Below are 11,485 nucleotides of genomic sequence, written 5' to 3' on the forward strand. Positions count from 1 at the left end.
GCCGCAAACGAGAGTGCAAATGGAGGTCTACTGGTCTACTATTCAAGTCAGCATGGACTGATAGCCTGCAACAATATAAGAAAGTCCTATATAGAGCTCATTCGTTCTACCACTCTGAACCTATTGAAATCAGTAAAAATAACCCTCACTACGAATTTAAGACAATATATGTATTAAATGTGAATTTGTGTGAATTCCCACGCAAAAAGTAGAAAAAAGGCAAAAACATGGTTTCCTAACTACTTTTATAGAATTTCAAGATTCTTAAAATTTTAAGTGAATTTAAATTTAAAATGTATTATAAATTTTATAATATAATATACAGAAAAACATTTTTGATAGTTAATATTACAATATAAGGGCAGGCACATTCATTAGCATTGCTGGGGTTTAATTCAAGTCCTCAGGTGCTATCTGTGTGGAGTCCGTATGTTCTTCATGTTGCATGGGTTTCCTGTGAGGGGCTTCTGGGAAAATTGGCTTTGTGTGTGATTGTGTGCCGAAACTAAATTAAATTGAATAGATGTCAGTTTACAATCAGAAAAGGTACCATTTAAAATTATTCGGGGAGATAAAATGGAAAGAATAAAAATTATTATCATATTTTATTTTAAAAAATAAACCCTTAGGACATGTAATAAACATCTACAGCAAATATCTGTATTTATATCTGAAAAGCTTACTGTAAAACATTCTGTGTGTTAATTTAATTTGATCAAATATTTTGTGTTTGGAGAACAAAACCTAATGGAGGGCTAGTGTGTGGAGGAGAAGGTGTTGTGTTTCTTTTTGCCATCAGTATATTTACACAATTAATAAACTCATTAATGTAAAAGCAGCTCATATTTAATTTGTTTATTGGATCTACACGTGTTGCATAAACATTAAGGGATGAAGCTTTAGAGTTTATATGTAACCCCGCTCAAAACTGGTGACACAGCTGTTGATGTAAATGATAACTAAGAGAACTTTATTTCAAGGTCAGATATATATATGCCACCTTAAGTCCAAAGAAAAATCCAAAAATAATTTCTTCAGACTGGAGCTTATAGAACGTCAGCACAACTATATGATTAAGTATTTGCGCCTTGTTTCAAAGCTTACGTTTCACAATATGTAAAAGTAAACGTACACAATTACTTGTATGTATTTTATTACACACTCTTTAAGAACAAGCCTACTCACGATGCAGAATGAAACACATACAGTACAACCTGCAGCTTTGTGTTTGTATATTGCATACAGCCTCAAATATATATTTCCCCCAATTCAGTTCAACAGCATCATTCTTTTACTTTCAAATAATTCCTGATGAAGAAATAGTCAAGGTATCCACCTTCCACTCAATAATCTCTAATCTTATTTACAAAATGTAAACAATAATCTGGTAGTCTGTCAATTTCCTTTCTGTTTCTAATCTCCACAGAGTCCTCTGTCTTGACCCAACACCAATACGGGAGAAGATAATTTAGGTGTGTACATTCAGGTGACAGGAGAGAGTTTAAGGAATTTGGGAGAGTTACTGTTAGCTATTCATCTCGAGCACTGGGCACTCCTCAGTGACTGAGCTGCTGTGATTTGTTGTGCTTGTTCCCCAATTGATATAATACCAATATTATTTTGCAACAGTTGAAAACATCAATCTATTGCCCAAACCATCACTATAACCAATTTAATAATCAGCAAGGTATGCGATTATGTGACTGCGCCTACTAAAGTAGGGGACTTGATGTTCAGTAAGAGTTGCTCCACTGGATTTTTCTTCCTCTACTTGGAATTAACTATCATCATAATAATAATAATTGCTAATACTTATATAGCGCTTTTCTGGACACTCCACACAAAACATCCCATGCTGGCCCCACTAACACCTCTTCCAGCAGCAACCATAGTTTTTCACAGGAGGTCTCCCATCCAGGTACTGACCAGGCTCACACCTGCTTAGCTTGAGGGGGTTTTCAGTTATGAGTTGCAGAGTGATATGGCTATAGGCTGTAATACTCCACCTCCTGAGTCATGGATATGTCTTGATAACCCATGAAGAACTCAGGTGCATATTGATTAAGAGTCTGAAGGTTAGCACTACTAGGTGCTAACACTACTAGGTTAGGTGTCTTCTTCATTTGCAGACATAAACTCCCCTTCTAACTGACACGAGCCCTGAGTTTCTGGCTGCTCTTTAGTATCCAGGTTCACTGGTAAGAATCTACAGGGAAGCAAAAGTTCCCTATTTAGAACATCTCAATCCTCAAGGCTCACCACAAAGTGAAATATCTTTATTGGGCTTTTCACCACAATTTACACTGTTGGCTCAGCACAGCACTCTCGAGCTGCTTTCTAAGGCCCACATTTCATACGTACACCTGTTAACCCATGTCAATGGTAGAACTGGTTACTTTGGCATCACAACGCCTCTTATTCATTAAATGTCTTTTCTCTGCAAGTTTGGAGACAAGATTATAGGCATATTTAAGGCTGTTTTTCAAATCCTGCACATAACAAGTTTTGGGATTGTGTCCCTCTGGAATGATTCCAAAACAGAGATCAATAGGAAACCAAGGTTGCATACCAAACGTTGAAAGAAAGGATGTCTCCTCGGTTGCTTCATTACGAGTACAATTATAAGTGTAGACAAGAGCATGTGGCAAATTTTTGCCAGTGCTCTGTCTTTCACTGTGTGCTTCCAGAAGATCCAGCAATATCTTATTGAACATATCCAGTGGATTCCTGTTCCACATCCCTCCTCTAGAGGGCACTCCTACCCTTTTCTGTTAAGATTAGCTTCTATTATTTAGTGGTGTGTCTTGTTTGAATTTTGGTTGAAAGCCTAGCGTCTCCACAGGTCCTGGCTCAGCATTGAAAGACAGACGCCCGGAAGCCCGCCTACCAGTGGGTCCAGGAGTGACCTGACAGCATAGGCTTCACCCTGGCGTCCTGGCCTTCTGAGTCCGGGGCTCGGAGCGCCTGGTCCCGTTAAGGTTTTAGTACTGTGTTGCTGGTCTTGGTTCCCCTTCCCAGGGATTTTAACTGTCTCCATTCCCAGATGGATCTCCCAGTCTCTTGACAACAGACTGTGCCCTGATAACCCCTTTTTGGACCCCTTTGGACTTGGTCACCTTCACCCTGTCTGTCATCCCATCCTGACCCTGCTGTATCTTCACTGATGTCCTTCTCCATACCCTTCTGGATTATACCGTCATGCATAGGGTCCTTAACTGTGCACTACACAGGAGTCAGACCTGGATTCCATGACAATTCCCTCCAGGTGATAAGGTGTAGTATGTGATTTGACCCCTGACAGTTTACACAATTTAGCTACAATCTCAGATTCAAAATTGACACCTTAGTCACTGTGGATCCAAGTTTAAGGATATTTTTTGTTTCAGATTTCTTTCTGCAATAGGAGTTCTGAAACCTCTCTGTGTGCACATGAGGGTTGCAGTGGAGGGATCATCTTGTAAGATGGGGAGGTCATCATTAATGGTCCTGAGAAAAGAAAGTTTATTGGGGTGGTAAGGAAGTACCAGTGGAATGTGATTGTCCAGGAGTCGCTATTTGTGTGCTTAAGGGCTATCATTGTGGGAAATGACAGTGTGCAGAGATTGATGTTCATGGTGAAAATGAAACATTCTGTGCCCTCAAAGATGGTAGTTGTCTAAAAGCTGGAGAGCATGGTTAGTGTTCCTAATATATCAAAGAAGTCCTTCGAATGGTGGTATGTATTTTATATCTTTATATAGCATATACAATCTGCCATATTTTAAAGACATACTGTATGATTATTAGACTGAAGTAAGATGTGAAGACAGGGTTCATTTTAAGTCCTTTCTGCATGAAGATTAGACTTCTAAACAACAAGCTGGAGTTTATGGCAGGAAAGGGGGTTAACTGATAAGGATTCCAGATGCGAGCTAAGAACCCCCTGGGGGTGTAATCTTAAACTGACCATTTGGCCAGGATCTCTTAACTGGCAAAATACCATGACCCCCTCTTTACTATAAGAACGAATGACATCCGATGCAGCAAGGAAGGACTATATAAACCTAAAGTTTGTACCAGCACCTTGAACAATACTTTGGTTTTGTTGTTTCTTGCAGGAAACAAGACTTCGGCTTTATTGTTCCTTGCATGCAATAAACTCATCTGTTTAACTTCATCCTGGGATCCAGAACCTTATTTTTTCTGTTACAACAAGACTAATAAAAACATAGATTAAATGAAGCTTCTATTTCACTATTTCACAACTAACATTACAACACAAGATCCACCTATCAAGCAGTGAAAGGCAGGTTGTAGCACACTAGCCCAAACTGTAGTGTAATACGGTCTAGTTACCGTTAATGTGAAATTTGACATGCATTATACAGTAGATAGCTGCAACTGTATTTGTGCAATTTACTGTAGAAAATATTTCCAGATCGGAAATGTCAGGACCAGCTTGGTTCTGTCATATGATCCATCCAGTGTGCTCTTATACTCCCTTGCTATCTAAATCAATTGTTGTCTCTAAATTTCCATCCCAGTATATTTGTGATTGAAAAATATTGCTCCAGAATAGAGTAGCATCCCATCCAGGGTTTCCATCTTGCTCCCTGTACCTGTAGGGTTAGGCTACAGTTCTCTGCAGTTGCTTTTTTTGTTATTATTCCTTATCATGAGACACTCTTGCTAAATCACTAGTGAAACTTGCTCTCTGACACCAGATTTTTCAGTTGGTCTGCACAGAGATTATGGTAATATTCGTGGGATGAGGGAAGTGTTGTTTTTTTTTGCATGCTTTAAAGCATTATGTTTAAGAAATTCTAAAAAAAGCAGATGAAAGAATATAAAGAATTTATTACAGCACAGCAACAGGCTTTTAATTTACAATTTAAAAGAAAAGGTAGGCACAGAATGAACAAACACCTGGAATATATCTGATTAAATCGAGTCCATTATATAAAAATCATCTTCCCTATTCAAAATCATTTTATTTTCAGCCACTTTGATGATTATTCATACAGTATTACCAAGCAAAACTTAATTTGTTAAACTATATAAACCTTCACCTGGTTCCAAATTATGAAAAGGTTGTTTGAAGGCTATCCATTAAAATCATTGACAGTTGCTTTAATTTATCCAATTGAATTGATAGAACAGAATCCAGCAGGATTCATTTATTCCAGTACTTTGTCATCCAGTGGAACAACAAGCCTCACTGTAAGAGGCTCTTTTGTAGGATCTTCACAGCGACCAATAAAAATGGGAATAACACTGGGGTCTCCAGGTTTCAGAGGCACTCTGTTCACACCCACTATGAAAACAAATGAACGATTGATTGTGATGCTGGATAAACGTTGCATTGTGAGACTTTGAAGTGTCTGCATTGTTACCTGTGAATCTATGGGAATATTTTCTCCCGCTGACGCAGATTCACAAATTATTCCAGAGGGTGTAACACTTATTTTGACATCTGTTGTCACTTTTGGCTTGTACTGTGGACCAGGAGCAGCTGAGGAAACATAAATGAATGAAAATTAAATGCAGAATAAACATTATTAATCTGTACCTATCATAAATATAACATAGACAGTAATTGCAAAGTTTGATATCTCATGGGATGCATATACAAGTAAGGCCATAGACACCAGATTTCTAGTTCCCACTAGAGGATGCAGGCAAGCTGACTAAAGTTGTACTCTGAAGGAATGTGCTCACTGTGCCTTCTATCTCAGGGATGTACAGTATATTGTTGCGTGTTTCCCTTTTCACTACACTACTGTCTTCATACACACTCCGTTTCACACACCTTCAATCTTACTACAAATTATTATGGCCAGAAACACATAATGTAACATAATGTAAATCCTAATATTCATTTATTCACATATTTAATAAATATAGTGTTAAAATGAATAGTTCATAAAAAAATATTAAATGACCAATCTGAATACAAAATCAGACATTTCCCCAATACTGTACATCAATACAACTTCCAAAAAGGTGAAAAGTGATTATTTAGGCATTTATGAATACAGTACCGGGTGGGATGTGAATGTGCATTGAAAATCCTAGAATAGGACTGCAGTCTCTCAACATTTCCACATGAAAGAAAATGATGATGCTCTAATGACTTACGTGTAAATGTTTTCCCAATGTCCACATGATTAGTAGTCAGCTGGCACACTAAATCGGTCTCAGCTATAAAGTGTGGCATTTTGACCTGCATCTCTTGCACAGACGCCTTCAGGACCTCTTCCAGGTTGATTTCATGAAGGTGTTTCTCAACTGTTTGCAGCTATAACATGAAAATGTACGATAAATTACCTGATGGCACTGAAAAAATATTTTCAAAATGGTGGTACAAATACAAAAAAGTCATGTTTCACGTAAAGTATCAAATCTTTATTTGTCAAACCAAAACACTTTTCTGACCTGACTACCATGAAGGACCTACATTAACATGATTGTTCTATATAACTGATGTATGTGAAACCATATCCAACTAATTTGAATTCCTTAAGTGGAAGCATTGCTTGAAATTACAATCAATCATTTCAGCTCCTTTGTTATTTAGAATTGAGTATGAATTGCACTGAACTGCCTCCAGATTCCATAACACTGCCCATAATGAAGAAGACTATGGAACTCAGTCTGATTTTACTTAGGATAAAGTAAGCGAGATCAAGAAGAGATCCATGAAAGGTGAGATCAAGAAGAGAAAGCACAAGCACTGGAGATAATGAGCTTTGTCCTTCAAGCTACTAAAATCAGATGGGTCTAATGATCTCCTTTCTGAGACCAGAGTGGACATATGGTTGCCACTGAGCAAACTGTCAGTCCTGTACAGTATTTTATAGCTAATAGTATTATAGCTATAGTATCATTGTATAAATTATGATGCATTAGTAAAACCTTTGAATTATATGATGTAATTTCTATTTACTTGTGTAGACAAAATATAGTAAGAATACTGTATTTTATGATTCCCTTCACATCAGTATTTACCTTAGAGTGTGTATTTATTATTAGAAGGGCAGGACCTACCTTGCTGACATCCTCTGTCATCAATATGTAGAATCCAAGTGCATCTCCATTTAATGGCAGCTCCAGGGCTGTGACAGCACAGCCAGCGATTTTAATATTCTTGGTTCGAAACTTGCCTGTGCCTTTCATCATGGTAATGTCAATTTCCTATTTAAAAAAAAAACAATGCCTTTCATGAGAGCTATTTTCAAAACTAAAAGCATTGTACTAGAGTGGACACAATGCTCACAAGCAGAAAAGGAAACACACAGTACAGTCATAGTTTAGAGTGAAAGTAAGAGTAAGACAAAATCCTTCATATAAAGCTGTAATCAGGTTTTAAAGAATCCACAGCCACATAGCCTCTAAACTGTAAATAGCTTTGGGTTGGAAATTTATATAGTTTTTCAAGGAAATTATTATTTTTTTAAGTTTATTTTCTCACTCAATTAATAGATAATTTCAATTAGGCAGCATTTTTCTATTAAAAAGCAACTGAAAGAATACCACTGTATTTTCATCTGTTTGCTGTCCTCAAAATGTACCTCTATCTAGCATCTACCGAAGAGAATAGACAGAAAAGTAAGTTCAAGTGTATTTTACATCTGTTGAGAGTACATTACTGTACGTACAGATTGATGCCTATAATAATATGCAGGCTTTTTTTATATGAAGCACATAGGTGTCTTATATGCTTTACATAAATATACATAATGTGATTTAAGTTGTGAAATGATAAACGGAACCGTAGATATTTAGTTGCAAATCAAATTCTCTAAGCTTTTCACTATATATACTGTACACCTTCATCCCTACTGGCCACCACATGTACAGTAAAACTCCACAGAAATCAGATACAAGGAATCAGATACTTATAATTCCTGAGTAAAAACAAGGATAGAAAAAGCATACATACAATTCCAAGCATACTGCAGTGACTCTTCTTTAGTCTATTAATTCTATCTTTAAGTACTGTATATTTCATTCATAGGAATGGGAACTGCCTATAAAATATAATTCAAGATGAGATCAGCACGATGGCCCTGGATTCAGTTCCAGACCTGGAGTGCTATCTGCCAGGGGTTTGTTTGTTCTCCCACATTCACGTGGGTTCCCTTTTGGCACTCTGCTTTCCTCCCAGTGTTCAAAGACATACTGGTAGGTTTATTTACTGCTGGGAAATGGGCCCTGATGTGTGTGTATCTGTGTCCGTGTCTGTATGTGCTCTGTGATGGATTGGTGTCCATTCCAGGGTATACAGTATCCAGGCTTGTATATGTTGCTTGCTGGGATCTGGCTTCTCTGTAACTCTGTATTGGATAAAGCACTTTTAAATGGATGGATGGATGGATATTGAGTCTCCTGAGAGTTTCAGTACACATGTCACTAGGATTATGGATGACATGGTCTGTTTTTCAATACTGTAAATCAATAGCCCCAAACAAAAGCCTGATATGATCTATTTAGTGAGAAAAGGAAATCTACAGGATTGAAAGTGAAGTCCCCAGATATTCACTCCACTGAACCTTTCAGTGCATGCTGTTTACCCAACAAACAGCATTCAATGCATTAACTGTACAACTTAATGCATTGTGAACCAGACAGAGATACACCTCTATGTCTGTTGAAAGGAATACCTAGAGTATGTGCAGATGTGAGTGATGCAGGAGTCAAAGATTTTAACAAAAACGTTTAGTCTTACTAAAAGAGTGTTATATTTTTGTTCAAACAATTTAATGTAGTCTGTATCTTATAAAATATTGTGCATTTTTACACATTCATTTTTCTTTTTACTTGCAGATACCCGTAACTGATCAACTTTGCACGGATTTGCAATGAGCCAAAATCATGCAGTTGTACTTCACTTACAGTAGGGCTGTTTCTCTTAAAGCTGATTCACCTCAGTGCTCTTTGTTCTTGCCATGACTGTACTTAAATTCTTTTAATTTCCACATTTTACCTCTGTTTGAGAGCAGAATGTCTGAAACGTACATACTGGCCAGACATCAGCACCCAGACTGCATTCAACTGCAACTGTGTATCCTGTTACTATTTGTGTTGAAGACAAGAAGTAAGAAAAACAGGTGCACATGCTCTCAGCCAGTGAGACTTTGGCCTGAAAATGTGTTTCTTGTGACAAGACTTAAGTCATGCTTAGTGGCACCCCCCATCAACATCGTAAAGCTAATCCTGTAACCCTATCTGTAGATGGTTCTGAACTTGAGCTTTAGTCTAAATTGAAAAGCCTTGGGGTGATATTCAATTCTGGCTAAACATTCGAGGGTTTTGCTAAACAGTAGTTGACCCAGTGGCAGACAGAAATGAGTTAGACCTTCAGAAACTTTTCTATTTGATTCCCAAAGATGCAGAGCAGAGTTGACACAAAGCTTGACTGATAAAACAAAATGAGGCAAGAATCTCACTATATTTTACTGGTAAAGAGCAGCACAGAATGTTAAAACTGAATGTAGGCTAAACTCTCTAAATTATTGTCACTGTTGTAAAGAAGAAGTTGGTGTAGAGTCACAACAGTCAAATTTCTGAATGGGGAAATTAGTAGCTCACAAGCTGAGCAAGGTCATGAGCATCAAAAGAAGCAGATGTGGTGCCTAGAGTGTCCAAGAGGGCCAAGAGGTCTCTGAGTCCCTGGAGGGACCAGAATAAGACCAGAAACTGATGACAAAATGCCCTGGCTCAAATCTCCAGAGGAGCTGGGTGATGATGAGCTGCTATTCCTATCTTGCAATGCCAAAGAAGTGAAGGAATAGCCTCACCCCATACTGTATATTCTCAAAAGTAAATGGAAAGACACCACATGAACTCTATCATTTACCCCTATATTTCCTGGAGCAGTAGAACAAAATTGTATCAGGACAGCATCTGCCCCTATTCCCCCAGCAGCATTATGGGAGCAGGGGTATGTTGGTATCTGCTCCAACATCTCTGAAATACTGGGAGAGATCACTGGGCCATGACCTTCACTACTGCCACAGAAGAGAGGGAGGACTTTACAGATTATCACCCATGTTAGCTCTAGAGTTTGCTACCAAGTTTGTCCTACAAAAGATGATCTCTGACTACCGTCCAGTCCTTCTGGAAAAAATAAAAACTTTTTTTCCTCAAGCACTAGGAACCCATTTAAATCTGTTTGGTTTGGGGTTTGTTTTAACATGAAGGTTGCAACAGAAAACATGAAAATTAGGCCATTTGCATTTTACAATGAACAACAAAAATGACAAAGAGATTAGTAGATGGAAAAGTAATGAAGAAGTGAAGAGTTTTCTGGAAATGTATCAGGAATAGGTTTGGTGCACATAGTTGACAGAAATATTTCATTTTGGAATCTGTCCAAACAAGCTTTTTGTATTTTTACACTGACACACCTTTTCCATAGAAGATAGAAACATTGTTCACAATGCAGTTTTCAGTGGAAAAATTATTTCATTCTGCCTATATTTCATTTTCCCATGCCTGTCACTTAAAATATGATTTACCTGTGTGAACACTTATACTACACAGTTTTGTGCAAGAATTAAGTGAATTTTCAAACAGGTATGTCAAGGGTTTCTGCTCACTCAGATATCTGTATTAACCCCGATGTCTGTGTGTATTTAGCCCTCAATCTATGTAACTTCAGCACTGTCAGTGTGTCTATATTAACTCCTCTCTCAAACTAAAAAAAAAGACAAATTAAGAAAAGTTAAGCAAATCCAAATACACATGGCAGTTACAAAAACAACACAGTTGACTAAACAATAAATAGTAGTACAGACAAACTTTAACTAGTGTAAGAGTTTGATTCTGGAAATCATTCTGTAAATTTGATATTACTCTTGAGTCACGTACACACTGTTTTATACTTTGTTGGCAGTAAGTTCTTAACCCATTTGTGCAATGTGTACTGTAATAGCGACAAACAATTTCATTAAATACAATGATTACATTGTTGAGATAGATTGTTGTTACCATATTGTCACCACAACGATACGTGCAATAATATACTGTACAATATGTCTCTGTACCATATAACGTAATATCGTCTCACTCCCCTGTTTTATAGGATTATCATTTTGTTTATTACTCAGTATGCAGAAAGTTTGTAACCTAGAAATCATGAAAGATAATTTTGTTTTAGATTTTGATAATAAAATATGTATTATATAAACACTGCAGTGGCATTAAAGCCATACAGTATCATAATGTATTTAAAAGCAAGTAAACATACAAAAAACAAAACAAAGGCCAGATTAAAATAATGAGTACTGACTTGAATGACTGTTGAATACTGTACAGTAAGTTACATTGTAGCTAATGTAAATTTGCACTATATTTACATCAGTATATTTAAATTGTTAATATCAGAATTTGCCATTGAGGTGCTGTACAGTATGCTCTGCTCTAAACATTTATATAGTATAATTTAAACAATCGCTTGCAAAACACTGGTGTGAGTAATGGCATGTAAGTAGCCTGCAAGAAT

The 11,485-nt window shown here is 37.1% G+C and overlaps 1 long non-coding RNA gene across 1 annotated transcript; it reads right to left on the bottom strand.

The window, feature by feature from the left end:
• Window positions 1–5,406: 5,406 nt before the first annotated feature.
• On the bottom strand, window positions 5,407–7,135 carry LOC138224072 (uncharacterized). Its single transcript, XR_011182427.1, has 3 exons — window positions 7,027–7,135; window positions 6,118–6,277; window positions 5,407–5,491 (listed from the first exon to the last, which is right to left on the bottom strand). It is a non-coding gene; the product is annotated as an uncharacterized lncRNA (long non-coding RNA).
• Window positions 7,136–11,485: the final 4,350 nt, after the last annotated feature.

The sequence above is a fragment of the Lepisosteus oculatus genome, chromosome 18, assembly GCF_040954835.1.
Source record: "Lepisosteus oculatus isolate fLepOcu1 chromosome 18, fLepOcu1.hap2, whole genome shotgun sequence".
In the NCBI taxonomy this organism is placed as follows: Eukaryota; Metazoa; Chordata; class Actinopteri; order Semionotiformes; family Lepisosteidae; genus Lepisosteus; species Lepisosteus oculatus.